Source organism: Staurois parvus, unplaced genomic scaffold (assembly GCF_062004578.1).
Source record: "Staurois parvus isolate SC_StPar_1 unplaced genomic scaffold, SC_StPar_1.0 ptg000955l, whole genome shotgun sequence".
Taxonomy (NCBI): Eukaryota; Metazoa; Chordata; class Amphibia; order Anura; family Ranidae; genus Staurois; species Staurois parvus.
In genome coordinates, this window is record NW_028318751.1 from 1404135 (window position 1) to 1423753 (window position 19619).

Sequence of the window (19619 nt, forward strand, 5' to 3'; positions counted from 1 at the left end):
GGTAATATCGTTTGACAAAAAAAAATTGGAACTACCACTATTTTATTATAGGGTAGGGGTGTCAAACTGGCGGCCCTCCAGCTGTTGCAAAACCACAAGTCCCATCGTGCCTCTGCCTTTGGAAGTCATGCTTGTAGCTGTAAATCTTGCAATGCCTCATGAGACTTGTAGTTTTGCAACAGCTGGAGGGCCGCCAGTTTGACACCCATGCACTAGGCTGTCTGCTTTCAGAAAATATATAATGTTCGGGGGTTTTGTGTAATCTTCAGGCCTAAAATGATTTTTAAACATGAATGCAAAAGATGCAAAAAATGGCTCTGGCAGCTGAAGTCGCTGGCTATATTCCATTCTTATCATTAACAGTATGTCAGGAGTCTCAGAATCACAAGATTAGCTAAACAGAATCACAAGATTAGATAAACAGAATCACAATCCTTTTTTTTTTTTTAATTGGCAAAATAAACGAGTATATATAAAATCTTGTTTTTTCTTGTTAAACAAATATATCACATGATCAGGATTGGTAAATGGTGTTCAACACGGTTTTTAAAAGTTCACATACCTCTATACCTCAGCTGCAAAGCAACACTCTTTTCTGAAAAGCTGATATGATAAAATATGACAACAAAATAATACAAATCTTGAATTACAATTGTATAATGATACTTGCATAGGCTTTTAAGGTCTTCAGCTTATTTCTGTGTGAACTATACTGTACATATATGCATCTAAACTGTGTTTATTATTTTTTTTGGAGTTCCACGATAGAATAGGAATATATAAAAATCCGCATCCATAGATGTGAAAAAGATTTGAAGGGAATAATATATCTAAAAATAATTATAAAGGAAATGTAAAGGGTAAGCGAAATATGGCCAAGAGGCAAGTTGGCTCTGCATGCATAAATAAAGTGTTAGTAAACAACCATATGTGACAGAATATATAAAGGAGACTACAATAGATAAAGCAAACCATATATAAGGAAGACAAGCATAGGAGAATTGAAGAAGATGGAGTTTAGATAGGAGAGTGCTGAAGCAACCCTTACAAAACAATCCATGTAAATAAAACTGACAGGAAGCGGAAAAATTACACAAGGCAAATGTCTATATAGCTATGTGTGTTAAAGATATATAAACTAAAGACAAAGAGCAAAATGTAGTAACTACTAACCATCAATCGCCGAATATATATATATATATATATATATATATATATATATATATATATATATATTTTTTTTTTTTTTTTTTTTTTTTATTTATTTATTTATTTTTTTCAACTGTGAGGATACGATCGCTAGCTTTTAAAGTGGACCTGTCATATATAAAATGCATCACATTTACATTAAAAACAAAAAGAGAGACTTCAACACTCCCTACTAGGCAATCACTTGGCAAGTATATTGATACATATAAATAAAAAACTTTTCATGCGACTACCATAGATCCTATTTTTAAAGAAAACTAAAGGGGGGCTACATCCAATACATAAGAGAAAATATCTTTGAAATTTAGGAAACATCACCAGGGACAGCCATATAGCGCCACTGATCAACCCACAATGGCCACCGCTCCGAGCTAGTAAGCGTGGCCCTGAAGACGTGCATGCGCACGAAACGCGTCGGGTTAAACCTTACGTGCTGATGTCACCGCGGTCAGAGCGGCAGCCATTTTGGAGGATCCTTTGCTGGTTTTGCATAGCCCTGACCCTAGAGAAGTCCGGTCCCTATTTATGGCTTCCTGAGACCCCTCATAAGGATCAGCATTAACGCTATTATACAAGTAGCGTTCTGGTGAGTGCACATCCATATACATTAAATCCTATGTTGGATCATGAACACTCCCAAGCATCCCAGCTGGTATTGCTGCACCTTGTAGTTCCATGAACACCGGGCATTGCTGTGACCTGTAGTGCCACGGACTATTTATAATCACCATTATTGCAAAATAAGCACACATATATCACTTGGCACTTCTGTGACCTGCAGTGCCACGGACTATCCACTATTTATATTCAGAATTTGAGGTTTTTTATGATTTTATGATTCTATGTGATCTGAGACATTTTATTTGATTTATTTCACTGGAATATTGTATGAACACCTCTTCACATAAGCACTTTATGATTGCATTTGTCACTTATGGTTTATCGCTGCACTTACATTTGAATTGATTACTGTGGGTTTGTTACCTTGCCTTTTGTGCTAGCGGCTACCATATTATCTGTGCTTGCCTCATATCTTGTGTTATACTTTACTGCATATACAGGCTGATTTTACTGTTGTGGGTTTAGTAACACTTTAAATTTGCCCAATAGAATGTTGTTTAGATACCTGCAGCTTAGGCATTCAGTGTTAATGCAGTTCCCTACCACTGTTACCCTGGAATCCGACCCCCTAGAATGCCTTTTGACATCTAGGACAAATGGGAAACCATTTGCATCACTCTACCTTCGACTCTCTATTGATCACTCCGTCAAGTTGTGTGAATTATTCTCAAACTGGCAGGCTGATTTGCCGGACCTCTTCAAAGAGGACTGGGATGACTGTACATGACACTATGTTACTACTACTACTACTATGGTCCTGGTGCAAGATGGGCTTATCCAAGTTAAATTCCTTCATAGAGCCATTTGGCAGGCATATACTGTATTCAGCAGTTAGCCCATCATGTACTAGATGCCAGTTAGGGCAAGTCCAATCCATGTGGTGGAAGGTGCCTACAGCTAACTTTCAGGAGTTTTGGGCGTCTGTTTTAGAGGTTATTAACCTTATGTATGACTTGGCACTTAGTTTGGACCCCAACGTGTCCCTTTTGGGGGTACTGGATGGTGCAGAGCTGAGCACCTATGTCAAAGTTTGTTGTTTTTTTAATCTCCTTTTATGCCGGAAGAGAGATACTTCTTAAGTGGAAATCACCGTTATAACGTACTGCGTCTTCCTGGCATACAACCATTAATGCTGTATTTTCATTGTAGAAACATACCTATGAAAGTCATAACTGTCACAAGAAATTAGACAAAAACTTGGACAGCATGGATTGACTACAGGAGCACATGACTTAATTTTTGTGTATGAGTTTCCCCTCTTCCCTCCCTTCCCATGTTCCTTCCTTCTCCCCTCCCCTTGTCCTCTCATTATTCCTTCTTTGCCTACTCCCCTTTCAGTCTATCTCCTTCCTGCTTGAAACTGGGCAAATCTGCCACAGAGACTTTTGACATGGTTTGGCAAGTTTATGGCAATGTTGCAATGAGTTGTTTGAGGTGTTTTGAATGGAACGTGCGATTCTAGAGCAGAGGAACATCACTGGAAGACGATGAGAGATCAGGAAGACCTTCCATAAGCTCAACCCCTGAAAATGCCCTCTTCCTGAAGATGAAGATCCAGCTCAAAGGTCGCCATTTTGACAACATTGTGAAGATCCGGCAATTTGCCCAGTTTCACGCAGAACTTCACATTTGCTTTTTGTTCTAACTTGCTGTCCATGATGAAATGACAGACGTGGTAACGCACATGGTCAGAATAGCACAAGATGCACAGCTCCCGATGTACACAGAACAATGTATTTTGCAACACTGAATTGTGAAAGTTGGTGCTCCCTGTGACTGTGCATGCAGCCTTGTGCTGCCATCTGTTGGCGTGTTACAAAACAAGCTGGGTTATTACCAGAAACTGACACTTTGCCCTGAATAGGCAAAGAGGCAGGATTTTTTCAAGTGGAAGTTCCTTGCGATGACTAAAAGTACGTTTTCAAACTGCTCCCTAAATGACTGTAGACCCTTTGATAATTGAGGCCCTGTAACCTTGGTCATCAAGACTGCACAAAGAACGACGATTTTCACTCACTGTAAACAGACCAAATTAAAATTCAAGCTGATCACAGTCAACTGCTTTGACTTGTTCAATCAGAATGATTCTGGGTAGAGCACCAAGCAATAATGCCATCCAGCAAAAATCAGTACAATGGCACAGATGAGACATTATGAGAGCTGTGAGGAAGTCATAGAGGTGGTGAGAAAATTAGCATACAAGCTTCAGTCTGGTGGCCAAGAATAGAATTCAGGTGAGAGCAGGCAGGGGAGTGAGGAGGAGGTGAAAAATATAAAGAACAGCCGTTTCCCTGTCTGCTCTCTCCTCAAAATCTTCCCTGCTACATCAAACCTCGTATATTATTCTGTACCGGCAAAATTAACCATTAGTCAGAGTCTCATTTAGGTTTGTACTGCATATTTAAAAGCAAAAAGGAAAGGCTCATTAACTTCAACTGCAGGGACGTCACACCAATGACCAAATCTATAAGATCCAGCCTTTATTTTTCCTTCAAGAAACACATACACATGGCAGTTCTTAGAATAATGGCCAAAGTTGGCAATGTACGATTTTAAAAAACGTAGAATTAAACAAAATGTATATAAAATTTGACAAAGGTGAGGATTAAAAAACACAATTTTAGACTTCATGCACATGACTGTACAGGGGCCATAAACACGTTCTTAGAACCCGCAGCTGACACACACAGCTGCCCATTGGGCTGAGTTAGAACAGTGGTCCCTAAACCGCAGCCCTTTGCTTTCCTTTATCTGGCCCTTGGGGCACTATTTCTCCCAGTGACATTAATGGCGGAGCACTATTCCATCTACTGACACCATTAATGGGGCACTATTCCTCCGACACCAATGATGGGGCACTATTTCTCCCAGTGACATTAATGATGGAGCACTATTCCATCTACTGACACCAATGATGGGGCACTATTCCTCCAACTGACACCAATGATGGGGCACTATTCCTCCCACTGACACCAATGATGGGGCACTATTCCTCCAACTGACACCAATGAAGGAGCACTGTTCCTCTCCCTAATACGAACGATGGGGCATTGTTTACTCACATCAATGTCAGGACATTTTCTACTCCCACTGGTCACAGTCCGGCCTACCTGAAGGACAGTAAACTGGCCCTGTGTTTGGAGACCTATAATTTAGTATTTTCCGGCGTATAAGGTGACTGGGTGTATAAGACAACCCCCTAATTTTCCAGTTAAAACATAGGTTTTGGGCTATGCTCACCGTATAAGAGTACCCCCTTCCAAGGCAACACCATTTAAAAACATCAGATTTTTTAATTGAAATGGTTATGACTTACCGGTACTTAAAATCCTCATGTTCATCTTCTGACATCATAAGTTCATGAATGACATCTTGTGATACATTTGTAAGACAGTCATCATATGGATCAAATTCCAAATCAGATGGTTACCGCTTCGGCTACATACAGTATACAGTATATATAAAGCCCGCTGGATGTGCAGTAATGTACATACAGTATACCGCGCTGAGCCAAGCTGGCTCAAAACAAATGTCCCTATGACAGATTAATCTGTCAGCCCGCTGGATGTGCGGTATATACAGTATACTGAATATATACCACTGTGGTTTATACAGTATGCTGAGCCAAGCGGTTTCAAAACGTACCGGTACGTCCCTACGGTAATCAGACCGCTGGATGCGTGTATGTACAGTAGCTGAGGCTACATACAGTATACACTGGGCCAATCACGGCGAGTGATGTATTCTACTAATGAATACAAAGCCTGTTCGGATTGGCTGAGGTTGTGACATCATCAGCCCACCTCTCTGACTCAGCCAATCCGAGCAGGCTTTGTATTCATTAGTAGAATACATCACTAGCCGTGATTGGCCCAGTGTATACTGTATGTAGCCGCAGCTACCGTACATACACGCATGCAGCGGTCTGATTACTGTAGGGACGTACCGGTACATTTTGAAACCGCTTGGCTCAGCGCAGTATACTGTATATACCGCACATCCAGCGGGCTGACAGATTCATCTGTCATAGGGACATTTGTTGTGAGCCAGCTTGGCTCAGCACGGTATACTGTATGTACAGTATTACCACACATCCAGCCAGCTTGACCCAAACAAATTCAAGGTTCACATTTTATACCCCGCGTATAAGACGACCCCCAATTTTTGGGGTATGTTTTTAAGTATAAAAAGTAGTCTTATACGGCAGAAAATACTGTAGTTGTACACTGTTATGTTCCAGGGGAAACACCGTCATGGATGTGTGTTGGGTCATACATCTGTGCGTGCGCAGGTGCTTTACGTCAACTTGTGTCAAATTCAATAGAATACAGGGAAAAGATCCCCACAATTTAGGTAAGTGGGGGCAAATTGAAGGTAAGGAGTTTGAGGAACATGACCATGTTTCCTGTTACACTATGAATAGAGGTGTAACATGTAACATGGTTACAAAAGTGGACTATGCTTTTATAAATGTATTCCTTTGTGTAATCTATTTACAAATTTGGTCAATCTAGTTTTATTAGTATACAAAAAGGTGTAATTTGCCTTCACCAGTTAACAAGTACAATAACCAGTCTTCCTGTGCATTTTCAACACCTTTTCCAGGTCCTTAGCCATAACTAATGCCATTTCAGAATGGGTTGCTTGCTGCTACTTGAATAATGTTGGATACACAGGTGGTAGTGCCAGATGACCGCTGGGTGCAGATGGGCTTTGAGTGGACCAATTGCTGTTTTTTTTTATTGCAAGTAATGTGATTTGATATGCTGACATGTACCCTTTTGAATCACGTGAATTTTAATAATAGGTCCCTTTTAAGAACAATTTGATGTAAAATGTAATTTGCTGGCAAAATCTGACAGTCTACCAGCCGCTCAACATCATCTCAGCCACTATGCAGCTCCGTGCAAAGCTCCTGCAAGCCCATCACCAGAAAGTGGAGATAGCACAAAGCTTCAATCCAACCCTGCTAGCTAAAATCACATTATGTATTTATTTTAGGAGACATTTTTACCAGCCCCATCCCTCCATGATGAATATCTTGTTTCATATGCCGACACGTCCTCCGTGAAAGTACACGCTGGATTCACAAGCTGTCATGCATGCGTCAAATATTTACAACCTCGGGCAGAAAACTGCTAAAATATCTTTCTGTATCTGTGTGTGTGAAAAAGGGTAGACAGGAACAATACCAATTAAATTTTATGCATTTGTTGTACCCAGGACTTGGGGGCTTCCGGCCAATGAATGTGTTCTAAGCATTGGATGAATACAGGATCTTCTTCCCAAGTAATACTTAACACAGTAGGACAGTAATATGTAGATATAACAACATAAGGTGATATAGAGGCTTATTTGCCAAGGCAAAAGTGCACTGTCAACATTGCTTTAACCCCCAGCAATCCATCAGATCTAAAGTAGATCCAAACCACGACAGGAAGACATTTACCTTTCTAAATCCTTTTATACCATAAACCATTACATTTGTTTTTTTTCCCTAAAATATGTTTTTTACCTTTATAAACTTTTTGTTGCACCTCATTGATGCTGATCTTGCAGCCACATCCTGACTATATGCTCTCACTTCAGAACGGACTGCAAATCACTACTTCCCGATAGTGACAAGAGTGGGCCATGCTTGTGTAATCAAGGGTGCATGTGGCAGGATGAAATAAGAGAAGGACAACTGGGACAGAGTTGCCACCCCATAACAGAAAGGGTAGGAACAAGGACATCTATGGCAGGACCACCAGATATTTTAATGAAGGCTGCACATTTAAGAAAAAAACTGAAGACAACTTTGGAATTACATCAACACATGAAAGCACTATAAGATTTAGTGCAGCCATTTTGAACTTTTTTACCCCCAGGGAACCCTTGAAAACATTTTGTAGGTCTAGGGGAACCCCTGCTAAAACAACTTTATCAGGGATCAGTGGGAAGAATGCCACTTACTTAGGTAATCAGTGGGAGGAATGTCCCCCGTACTTTGGTGGCCAGAGGGTAGAATGCCTACCTTGCAAAGGACGTCAGAATGCCACATTTCAGACACCTCAAAAGGACATTAGTGTCTTGCCATTGGCTCTTTCTAGTGGCATTGGCTCTGGAACTATGTAGGCAAAAGGGAGGTGAATCAACCACAACTCAAGAAACCCCAATCAACCTCTGGAGGAACCCTAGGCTTCCACAGAATCTGGTGGAGTATGACTAGTTTAGTGATTGGGTTTAGTTCTACTTTAAAGTGAAAGTTGCTAAACTGCAGGCATTAAAACCATATATACATGTGTATATATTTTTAAGACCACCCCAGAAACATCAAAGCCCAGGGTGCTCTAGTATGCAAATAGCAACTTTAGGAACTGGCACTTTACTTGTCCTGCTCTGTACTGTGTCTCTTTATTTTAACAGATATTGTTAATCCATGAGATAACTGGTAGCCTTATGGGATCAGAAAGGATTTTTTTTCCCCGGTGGTACAAATTGGACCATTGGAGAAATTTTTTTTTTTACCTTACTATTAACCAATTGTGGGTACATATATTTGTATTATATATGAATGTTTTCATTCTATGTCTTTATTAATTTTTGTATTGGTTAAACTAGATGGACTCGTGTCTTTTTCAATTTATCTATGTATTTAATTCTTGATCAGTAATGATGTTCAGCATACTGCTGAACCAATCAATATGTATACATCAACGTTCAACTCTAAAATCCAAGTTCTGGCTTACCCCTCACAATGCACAGCTTTCCATTGGTCAGAAAATCATTGTGCATTTTGTTAAGAGATGTATAGCTATGGCTGCCATCTGTAGAAGAAGTGCCTCAGCTTCACATGTTGTTTTAAGTTCATGAGTAAAAACTAGACAGTTTGAAGCTAAACTATAATTTTAGATAATTTTATTGAAGCAAAGACATTTTGAAATATATTGATCTTGTAAGCATACAAATGGAACTCCAACATTTAAAACAGTGCCCTTGGCTTCCCAAGGCATTGAGGGCTGAATTATTCTCCGACATATCATTCTGAGCTTCATTACTCACAGATCTTTGGGTGGCATCCTTGTGTTGGTGGGCCTGGGGCAAAATCCTTTCTTTCTTTCACTTTATTAAAGCAGCTGTGATCTTCATGTGTACTAGGTATAATTAGTGAATCGTGATCTGTTATTATCCCACATATACTGTATAAAACAAGTAGAATGCTTGTCTCATTGTGTAAGGTATTGGAACCACTTCTCAAGTCTCTATTTTTATCTATTTTTCTTGCTTTGCATTTATATGAAGGTATGCACTCGTTACCATATTTTCTTTTTGCATAGAGAGGGGAAGGGGCAGAACCTCTGTTGAGGTTTCACAGCTTTTTTGACTCTTGGGAAGAGATTTCTTCTCCTTTCTCTCTCCATTTTTACCCTTTGACCCCAGGACCAGAAATGAAGGGAATAGGGATCACGGGACAGGAAGGCTCATACAGAAATAAAAAATGTAATAAACCAAAGAAACATAAAAAAAAGTCAATTACGGACTTTAGAGGCACTGCAACAAAAATATATTTAAAGTCACGTTATTACTATAGCAATACAATAATGTGATGGTCTACATCCAAATAATAAAGTGATTTTAAAGATATATTTGTTGCAGTGCCTCTAAAATCCGTAATTGGCCTTTATGTTTCTTTGGTTCATCTGATAATTATTATGGGACGTGGCACATAGGAGTCTGCTATATGCTCTCACAGTTTGTCACTGTGTGTTGGGTATTTCTTTCTGTCATTAAAAAAAGTAATGGTAGAGTGGTGAGACGTAAGATGTGTTTTTTTATTTTTGTCTCTGTCCCCATTGGAGAGATGTCCCGTCATTACCTTTCCCAATGACACCTGATGGGACAACTCTCCAATTGGACATCTCCATCTGGTGACAACCAGGGCAAATCTGACAAAGAATCTAAGCCCTCCAAGTTCTAATCAGAGCAAAAAAAGCTTTGGATTGAGTTGAGCTAAAATAAAAGTGCAACTATCGATGATAATTTATCTTGCATTGTCTTTATGGTGGATTGTGATTGGCTGCCAGGATTTAGTGCATCTTGCACTGTAAATACTTACCTTTTCAGTAAGTCCAAAATTCCCATTTTTTAAGCAGTACGGTCTCTGGCAAAGTCTTCAACACTTTTGAGAGTGTGGATGGCCTGCCTCTCCCGTGGCACACTCTGATTCCCTTATGTCACAACAAGACATAGCTACAGCTACAGGGGTTCGGGAGAAACTTTTGAGCGCAGGGGGGTACGCAGCCATTGGGTAGTGTTTAATACAGAAGACTCTGCCAGAGGCTGTGCCACTTATGCACATGGGACCCCACCATTCTGGTTCAGTATTTACAAATTTTGTTCGCAGAAGGAATCAAATTTACATTTTTGCGGCGAAAGCAACAGTCAATTTAAGGCTTTAGAAAAGTGCACAGTAACAATTCCATTCTGGATACTGCTTACTACTACCACAATGAGTTCTCATGAATTTATTAACTGGTCTCCTGTCCACTGCTATCTAGGACCTTCCTACATATTACATTCAGAACACATACCCCACTCTAATAAACCCCAAATCTACCAATTTAATTTCCCCGTATGTTTTTGCTGATCCTGAAGTGACCTTGCTGACTTTGTAAATGTCTTTCCGCTTCTCTGTCTCTTCCCTAACTTTCCTTTTTCTCCATGTAATCACAACTTATAGACAATCATCCCTAGAGCTGTCAAAATGTCAGCCTTGTTTAGGGTGTAACTGGCATTTGACAGGTGTGACACAGGCGTGAAGCATTTCATAGTCTTAAGACAAGGCATGAAACATAGGGTGTACAGGGGGTGAGGATTCGTCATAAGCCAAGTTCTCAAGATGTAGCTAGTGGTGCACAAGTATCTGTGTGTGTCCATCTTACTTTCATTTGACTGCATTTGCCTTGACACCCAAAATGCTCTTAAATGCCAAACTTTAGGCAGATCTTTAAAAAACATTATTCAATCCATCTGTGTATTTATTAAAATATTAAACTTGAACCTATCTTGTTGTGCAGCAGATTATATAACGCTGATATCAACACTTTGGTTCTGTTTATTGTTTTAAATACACCTGGATGCATTCCTAAATGCACATAGTACATTTATTTATTTTTTATTATTACAGGTACTTATATAGCACTGTCAATTTACACAGTGTTCGGGACTGATGTGAATGCACACTATATTTAAAGCACTCAAAGAGCTTACAATTTAAGGTATAACTGGATAATAATATGTAGAGGTAACAACAGCAGGGGTAGATGATCCAGGGAATATCCAATTGTCTCCTGGGGGATCAGGAAAGAATTTTTCCCCACTGGAATGAATTGGATTATGCTTTATTTATTGTTTTTGGCCTCTCTCTGGATCAACTGCGGGTAAAGGATTGTGTAATTGGGTGTTTTCAATATCAATCAATATCTTACCTCAATATAGTCAATGTCAACCTCACTAACTATGTAACTCTGGGAAGGGGACAGACCTAGCATCAGTCAAATGGCTCCATTGGTAGGCACAATGCTGTCAGCCAACAATGTGAACATGTTTCAGAGGACAGAGATGACCTCATCAGTGTGCCACTGCACTTTCTTTTCCATTTAGTAGCCTGGAGTAGGTGGGTGACCAAGCTGTATTCCTTAATTGCAACAGAAGAGTGAGGCCATCCTTCTGCTATCTGACAGTGTCAGGATTACAAAACTGGCTAAACAAAGTACAAATTGGGGTTGATTTACTAAAACTGGAGAGTGCAAAATCTGGTGCAGCTCTGCATAGAAAGCAATCAGCTCTCAATATTTTTTGTCAAAGCCTAATTGACCAAGCTGACGTTAGAAGCTGATCGGTGTCTAGGCACAGCTACACCAGATTTTGCACTCCCCAATTTAAGTAAATCAACCCCATTGTACCCCATCTGTCACTTTACCCATTCAGAGCAAAGTTTTATAAAAGCAAACCCACCCAATGTCTGGTGTTTCCGAGTATGATCGAGCAAGTGGCCTCCTACTAGTATGCAGTGAGGAAGAAGATGTCATCTACATTATTTATGTTTCAACACCATCTGACCCAGAACTTAAAGTGGGTTTGACTCCCTGCTTCGAGGAAGAAGAACAGTGGAGAAGGTGAGTGGAAGACGATAGGGATGAACTTTTGAGAAATAAGTGGCAGAATTTCTTCAATGCTATGAATACATAAGTGGCAACAATAGGCAGTTGAGTAGCACTGTTAACTGCTCCACAAGCACCTGCCTTAACTGCGCAATGGCAGGTGGAGGGCAAAGTACATATTGCCACAGCCACCATGCCTCTTGGTGTGGAAAAATCTAAACAGCACGTCTCACTTGGCAAGCAAAACTAAACCTTCCTACCCTTTTTAGAGAAGGACATTGCCAACTTAGACTCTGTTTGATAAGCAACTGCCATGGTGCTGCACGTGTAACCAGTTATGACACCGGCCATTTGATGGTTTGACAGATCGGTTGAGAACACAAGCAAATGTGACAGCACTCCCGACATACCGGGAATATAACTGTTTTTTTTAAACCAATAAATCAAAGGGTTTAGTTCCGCTTTAAGTGAACGGGACCACGCCACAACTGCCCTGCAACAGCTTGCAATGCACATAGTTGTGGCATGGTATTGCAGGCTTTCATTGGTTAAACAGGCTTTCTGTAAGCAAAATATCCAAGCTGCATGTCAAATACCTCTTAAAAGCAATCCAATGCCAATGCCAATCCAACGATTGCTTTCATAGAAGTGATGGTGAACACCGCCACAAGTGTAAAACAGCCCTTTGAGATAAAATGCTTTGTATAGCTTTCATTAGAAAACCCTTCATAAAAAAACATTTAAATTTCTACATTTTTTTCTTTCTTTCTCTTATGTTTATAAAAAAAGTCAAGAGCTATAACACTAGATACTGAACCTTGATAATAAAGAAATAAACGTATTTTATACCTTTTCATGGGCACAGGTTCTACAGCACTTTGCTCTCTAAGTACACCTTCCTTATTCTGCAGCTGGCCACATTAGGTCAAGTCACTCAAAGCCTGTACTTCAAAATATCAAACAATTCACATATCTCCATCTGCTTCTAGCCATTAAACAACTCACATGTCTGCATGCGCTTTTAAGCACACTTATTAGAGGTATTCTGAAGAAACTCTATTCATCCAACCCTTCTAATTATTGCCTTGTCTCTCTTTGCTTCTACACTACTTGGTAGACAATTGGCTGACCCAATTCTTGCGGCTAGCTCTCAACTTGAACCTTGGCAATAAGAAACTACTCTCGACATTCCAACAAGGTCTCATACAAAAAGTAACGTCCGCTCTGCAACTCCCAAGGACTGCTAATGTATTAGCAAAATTCTCTTAGATAAAAATCAGTAAAAATAAAAAGCTGAGTTAAGAAAAAAAATACAAAAATTCTGAAGAAAAGAAAGAAAAGCTGAGGAGACTATAAAATATGGTACAGAGAGTACAAAAAAGAAACAAATGTATAAACACTTAGTTTTTGTTCATACTCAGAAAGGACCTACTTTAAAAAACCTCTTTAGAATTCTAAGTCATGAAAGCCTAGGTCTCTGTGCAATAAGAAGAAAAAATACTGAATCACCCAGCACTTTCATTGTGCCTCTTGAAGTGTGGTTCTTAGACCAATCTGCAGAAATACCAGAATTTTAACAGTAGTGGCATCCTTTAAAACAGGGGTGTCAAACTCGATTTCATTGTGGGCTGCATCAGTATTATGGTTGCTCTCAAAGAGAAGCACAGGGTCTGGTGGAGGAGTTCTCTCCTCCACTCTACTGCCAACTGCTGAGACAAATTGGGAGTGGAGATGAGGGGGGTGGCACAGATGCAGGAGAGGAGCGAGAGCCACATCAAAGGGCCTTGTGGGCAGGGTTCAGCCCACAGGCCTTGTTTTTGTCATATGTTCTTTAAATTGAGAATTACCCAACCGTCCAGAGAGGTGTATCCTGTCAAATGAGACCTGATTTGAACTTCCAGGTGAGAGCCATCATAAATGTATTAAAGTGTGACGAATGTGTGCTCTTAGCTCTTTTGTAACTAATCAGTAAAAAAAACCTAATTGACCCTCTCTCTCTTTTCTTTTCCTTTTTAATTTTGTTCTTCTTGGAGTCTGATCCTTTGGAGAACGGAATACTCTTGCATTTGGTCACTATCATTTAAAGCAGCGGTTCTCAACCTGGGGGTCGCGACCCCTTTGGGGGTCGAACGACGCTTCCACAGGGGTCGCCTAAGACCATCGGAAAACACATATTTCCGATGGTCTTAGGAACCGAGACACCGCTCCTCGCCGCCGCCGTCTCGAGGTGTGGGCGGGATGACATGCCGCCCCTGTCATCTGGACACACCTCGAGATCAATCCTCGCCTGTGATTGGCCGCCGGCACTGTAGCTCAGGAGAGGCACACAGGCGGCCAATCACCAGCAAAGAGGTGGAGCTTGGAGAGGAGGAGCCGAGCGGCACCGCGAAGATCGAGTGAGTGAAGAGGAGGAGAGCGGCCGGAGAAGGAAGACATCTGACAGGTAAGTGTTGGTACCATGGGAGAGGGAGGGAGCGAGCGAGCCCAGGCTGGAGCAGGGGTCTGCAAGGTAAGTATCATTGGTGTCAGTGGGAATAGTGCCCCATCATTGGTGTCACTAATACCAATGATGGGGCACTATTCCTCCCACTGACACCAATGATGGGGCACTATTCCTCCCACTGACACCAATGATGGGGCACTATTCCTCCCACTGACACCAATGATGGGGCACTATTCCTCCCACTGACACCAACGATGGGGCACTATTCCTCCCACTGACACCAACGATGGGACACTATTCCCCCCACTGACACCAACGATGAGGCACGATTCCTCCACCAAATGACACCAACGATGGGGCACGATTCCTCCCCCCACTGACACTAACGATGGGGCACAATTCCTCCCCCCACTGACACCAAGGATGGGGCACAATTCCTCCCCCCACTGACACCAAGGATGGGGCAGTATTCCTCCCCCCACTGACACCAAGGATGGGGCAGTATTCCTCCCCCCACTGACACCAAGGATGGGGCACTATTCCTCCCCCCACTGACACCAAGGATGGGGCACTATTCCTCCCCCCACTGACACCAAGGATGGGGCACTATTCCTCCCCCCACTGACACCAAGGATGGGGCACTATTCCTCCCCCCACTGACACCAAGGATGGGGCAGTATTCCTCCCCCCACTGACACCAAGGATGGGGCACTATTCCTCCTCCCACTTATACCAATGATGGGGCACTATTCCTCCCACTGACACCAATGATGGGGCACTATTCCTCCCACTGACACCAACGATGGGACACTATTCCCCCCACTGACACCAACGATGAGGCACGATTCCTCCACCAAATGACACCAACGATGGGGCACGATTCCTCCCCCCACTGACACCAACGATGGGGCACAATTCCTCCCCCCACTGACACCAAGGATGGGGCACAATTCCTCCCCCCACTGACACCAAGGATGGGGCAGTATTCCTCCCCCCACTGACACCAAGGATGGGGCAGTATTCCTCCCCCCACTGACACCAAGGATGGGGCACTATTCCTCCCCCCACTGACACCAAGGATGGGGCACTATTCCTCCCCCCACTGACACCAAGGATGGGGCACTATTCCTCCCCCCACTGACACCAAGGATGGGGCACTATTCCTCCCCCCACTGACACCAAGGATGGGGCAGTATTCCTCCCCCCACTGACACCAAGGATGGGGCACTATTCCTCCTCCCACTTATACCAATGATGGGGCACTATTCCTCCCACTGACACCAATGATGGGGCACTATTCCTCCCACTGATACCAATGATGGGACACTATTCCCCCCCACTGATACCAATGATGGGGCACTATTCCTCCCACTGATACCAATGATGGGACACTATCCCCCCCCCCACTGATACCAATGATGGGGCACTATTCCTCCCACTGACACCAATGATGGGGCACTATTCCTCCCACTGACACCAATGATGGGGCACTATTCCTCCCACTGATACCAATGATGGGACACTATTCCTCCCACTGATACCAATGATGGGACACTATTCCTCCCACTGACACCAATGATGGGACACTATTCCTCACACTGACACCAATGATGGGGCACTATTCCTCCCACTGATACCAATGATGGGGCACTATTCCTCCCACTGACACCAATGACGAGGCACTATTCCTCCCACTGACACCAATGACGGGGCACTATTCCTCCCACTGACACCAATGACGGGGCACTATTCCTCCCACTGATACCAATGACGGGGCACTATTCCTCCCACTGACACCAATGACGGGGCACTATTCCTCCCACTGACACCAATGACGGGGCACTATTCCTCCCACTGACACCAATGACGGGACACTATTCCTCCCACTGACACCAATGACGGGGCACTATTCCTCCCACTGACACCAATGACGGGGCACTATTCCTCCCACTGACACCAATGAAGGGGGCACTATTCCTCCCACTGACACCAATGACGGGGCACTATTCCTCCCACTGACACCAATGACGTGGCACTATTCCTCCTACTGCAAAATTACAGTTATGAAGTAGCAACGAAAATAATTTTATGGTTGGGGGTCACCACAACATGAGGAACTGTATTAAGGGGTCGCGGCGTTAGAAAGGTTGAGAACCACTGATTTAAAGGGTAAGTCTAGCCAATTTTTTTATTACATGATGAATATTTGGGCAAGGGAGTTAAACAAGGCTTGTCTAACCCGTGGGCCAACATGGCTATGAATTTTTGTCCAACCCATGGCCTGCATGTGGCCCAAGACGGCCATGAAAGCAGCCCAATGAAAAAAATTGTAAATTTACTTAAAAATGTTGATTATTTTGGAGGGGGGATTTTCTGAAACAATGCATTTATGCTTAGCCAACTCATGCGGCTGAAGAAACATTTGACAGTGTCTCTCTACTGGACTTTTATAAATTTTATCTTCCCAAAGAAAAATCTCCTCTGAAACACGTTGACTTGCATTTTAATACAGCTATAATATAATAAGTATTCTTGGGACTCCTAAACCATTACAATCCCTCCAGGATCACTAGGAAAGACTTCTGCCAGAACTTCCAGAACCCATGTCAGTTCTTTCAATAGAGCTTGCAGAATCCTTTCCAAAACTTCCAGAACTCCCTGACTCAGTGCACGTTTCCTCTGACCCAAAGGGTATTTAAACATCAGCGCTAAAGTTGCCTGGTGCTATGCCTTCTCACAAGCTATTCGTTGCCCTGATCCCTGCCTGGACTTGACTATTCTTTGGTAATTTCCTAGTGTGCAGTCTCCACACTGTATCCTTCCTGTCTTTGTTCACCCCTTGGTGGAGTGATCCCAATGGTTATCTGGTATCAGCCCACAGCAAAGTGTTCCAGTGTTCTTCTATCTTCATCATCAGGAGTTTTAGTGAAGATCAGCTGGTGCTTAGACTCTGCACCTGGGGTGAGCTCATGTCACCCGCAAAAGCATGGTTTCTCAACCAGGGTTCCATGAAACCTAAGGGTTCCTCCAGAGTCTGCTAGGGGCTCCTGGAGCAATAGGTGACATTTACCTCTCAAATGAGTAACCATTGACATCAATGATCTTTTTTAGCTATCTGTAAGAGTGGAATTCTTTCCAATAGTCACAAATGTAAGGAGCACCTTCACACTGACCATCACACTAATTTACTGCGTACTGTAAATATCACAAATATTAGCAGGGATTTCCTGAAGCCAAAAGGTTCTTTTAAGGGTTCCTCCATGTTAAAAAGGTTGAGAAAGGCTGTGCTAGAGTGTTCTGCCGTAGCATTAATCTTTGGTTTGACACACTTGTTTTTCCATACACCTTCCCTGGCTTCTTTGAGGCCTCCTCATGTTAGTGGGTTGTCTATCCAGGGTCACTGTACTCTGCAATATGGACATATCTTCACATTGAGAAAAATTACTCTGGGGAGGACAATTTTGACTAAGGCACTTGATTCAATCTCTCCATAAAAAAAAAAGTCTGGGCTGAAGACTTAACCAATATTGTAATTGTGTGCAGCTATTGTATGTAGTATATACTAACCAATGCAGTTGGTTATGTGGAAATACTGATGCTGGAGTCCTGGCCAGCTGGGAATTAAATCCAGCCTACTCCATCTAAACTGGAGACATCCATTATCAATGCAGTTGCTATCTGCTTTAGATAGAGCTGACCTTTACCAAGGTCAGTTACTGAGCTTGCAAAATAAAAAAAATACCCCACAAATATTTTTCAACATGAGGTCTTGGGAACAGTTTCATACATATAACTTTGTAGCCATTTTGAATAAGGCAGCTCTCATATTGTTTGATTCTTTCCGCTTTAATCAGTGTGAGGCAGCTGACGTTTTTCATCTCTGTTGATAGAGCTGACTTGACTTGCGGAAACTGTTTAAATTACGCTTATGAATTTTAGCCGCGATAGCGGTGCCATTATAGAGTTCATATTTTCACATCCTTAGGCAATCTGTATTTAATATCTATCAGTCAATGCAATCTTTCAACATCTTCATCTCTACTATGTCTGAATAGAGACTGAGCGGAATCTACCCCTTGTCTGTCTGCCGTTGCTATAGATTCACCTGCCTCTTTCAGACTCTTTTCCGGGGGCTAAATAACATCCATTAACAAAGCCAGCCGGAGATATGACCTAGCCTTTATAGTGTTTTCTACTTTACCAATCCTAAGCCCATCCTAACCATAATGATGAATTTTTGCATGCCAGCACATGGTCAGATTGGGTCAGGCAGGATCATGAATACTCAAAAGTACTTCTCCCCTCTTCTCAAAACTTGGACAGCTGTTAGTTTGCAGAGATATGTACATTCTCCAAAATTTTTGATGTAAATGCTCTAAAATCATTAAGAATTCAACATGCGGGACAGGTTTGTCTTCTCTAGCTTTAGTACAATGAGTAGGATGGAGAAGGTTGCATCACTACCCCTTTACTGACCGTTACATAAAAAATAGTGATTCCCCAAAAATGAAAATTCTGGACCAAAACGTCCGGATGCACTTGACCGAAAACCAAAACTGAAATGGAGAGGTTTTTTTCTTTTTTAATATATATATATATATATATATATATATATATATTACATTCAACTTTTTAATTAATGGAGGTTGTATTCGCTCACCTTTAATAGCCGTTATATAAAAAGTAGCGGTTCCCCCGAAATTAAAATTCTGGACCGAAACCAAAAATTCTGTATGCACTTGGCCGAAAACCAAAACTGAGAGCTCCCCCCCCCCTCATTGGCTGACTGGCTATGATCGGGAGCCAATGGCTCCCGCTTACTGTCTCAGCCAATGATGAGGCAGTAAGGTAAGGTAAGGTAAGTACTGAGGGGGCTGGGGGCACTGCTGTACACAGAAGGTTTTTTTTACCTTCAGGCATAGAATACATAGAACAACCTTCAGCCTTTACAACCGCTTTAAGCATAATTTAAATACCTGTAGTCCTTTCATTCTTAATTTCTGCTGCACACCAACTGAAATTCTAAATCATGCCAACCATGTGGGAGTCTACAACATTTAGAATGATAAAATGAGATAGAGGGACTGGTACAATAATTTATCCTGCCTTCAGTTTTGGGGAGTCTTACTACATACAGTACAATAATGTTTGGTAGGAGACCTGTTTACATAGCTCACAAAGGTCAGGGAGAATTCAGACAT

The 19619-nt window shown here is 42.0% G+C and overlaps 1 protein-coding gene across 5 annotated transcripts in view; it reads right to left on the reverse strand.

Moving 5' to 3' along the window:
• CADM3 (cell adhesion molecule 3) overlaps positions 1-19619 on the reverse strand; it is a 649892-nt gene that overhangs the window by 539371 nt on the left and 90902 nt on the right. The gene's annotated exons all lie outside the window — the stretch shown is intronic.